The sequence below is a fragment of the Dunckerocampus dactyliophorus genome, chromosome 11 (genome assembly GCF_027744805.1).
Source record: "Dunckerocampus dactyliophorus isolate RoL2022-P2 chromosome 11, RoL_Ddac_1.1, whole genome shotgun sequence".
Taxonomy (NCBI): domain Eukaryota; kingdom Metazoa; phylum Chordata; class Actinopteri; order Syngnathiformes; family Syngnathidae; genus Dunckerocampus; species Dunckerocampus dactyliophorus.
In genome coordinates this window covers 14930215-14931670 of record NC_072829.1, presented here as the reverse complement: position 1 = coordinate 14931670, position 1456 = coordinate 14930215, and positions in this window count along the sequence as shown.

Here is a 1456-nt window from a genome sequence, read left to right as displayed (position 1 = left end):
TAAGAGCTGATATCTAGCAACTTCCATGGTTTTCTTGATGATAACCAAAAATCACTTAAGTTCTTACATGAATAGCTATAGCATTGTACTGACATTAAATGTAAGTCTTATGGGCTATTTTTGTTGTCATTGTTATATTTGTCTTAACAAAGGCACCTTTAGTTGTACCAGGCATTAAAATGAACAAGAAACTGAAGAAACAAAGATGGTCTAATCATTTTTTCCATGACTGTTTTAGCAAGTAAGTGCGCATTTAAGTGCTTCTTGCATTATGCATTTATTCAGTAATTAAATACAAGCCATCAACAAAGGTGAAGCATGTTCCGAGCATGCGGGAGTGAGCCCCACCTCCGTAACGCCGTGAAACGTCTGAAAGGTGTAAAAAAAAAAAAAAAAAAAAAAAAAAAAACCTCCAGAATGCAACCCACCCCTGACCAACATCGCCAAGAAGACAGAGCTTGGACACACTGGCAAAACACGCATGGGTGTCCAAAGTGTGGCTCAGGGGTATCTATGTAACGTAGCTCATTGTAGGAATAAAATCAACCACAACACATCAAAAGTGAAAAAATAGTGGAAAAAGTCATAATGTAACTAAAGAAAGTTAAAATTTTGACTCTGATAACTAATAAAAACACAAAGACTTGTCTTTAAATATATGTACACTTTTTATGATAAATTGTTTTTAATTATAACTATCAAAGGACAGCTGGACTACCCTGATGCGAATAGACAAAGACAAGCAGACAAGAGAAAAACTGTATTATTATTATTATTATTATATATTATTATACAGTATGTTATCATAACAGTGGTTTATCTGGTCTGAAAATTTGTTTTGACAGTAATATTTTTGAGCTTCTATTTGTGGGACAATAATTATTTCAAAACGCACCTGCATTGTTTTTTGACTCGGCATCAATAAAGTTGCAAAAAGTTTGTTTGTCCAGTCCTATTTTTGGCGGGCGGCTCTTCTCGCTGTACACTCTGGTTCTCCCGGTCACGATAGCCGTAGGTGCTGTAGGAAGCCAGTACGTCCATCCTGCAATCGAAGCGAGTGGGCGTCACGAGCCTCGTCCGACGCCCACACACACGGTACGTCCCCAGTGAGTGAAACGTACGACGGCCTTACGCGAAGCACACCTAGCACGCACGAGTCGCATGCCGCACTCACAATCTAAAAGCTACCAAGGGAGGGTAAGCGGCAAGCACGTGGGTGTCACGAATCACTTGCTCCATAAGTACGACACACTTGCAACCCCTCTGATACGCCAGGATGTAACAACAACAAATGAAACAGCAACAAATAATGTTTGAATGTTTCTTTCATGTTGATTTCCCGTGTTATGATTTTGGCTGACCTTTTTAACCAAAAAAATCCACGCGTCTAATTTTAAAAGCGTTTTAATAAGCAAACACAAGAACAAACAGTAGTAGATTAAAGTATATCATTTTT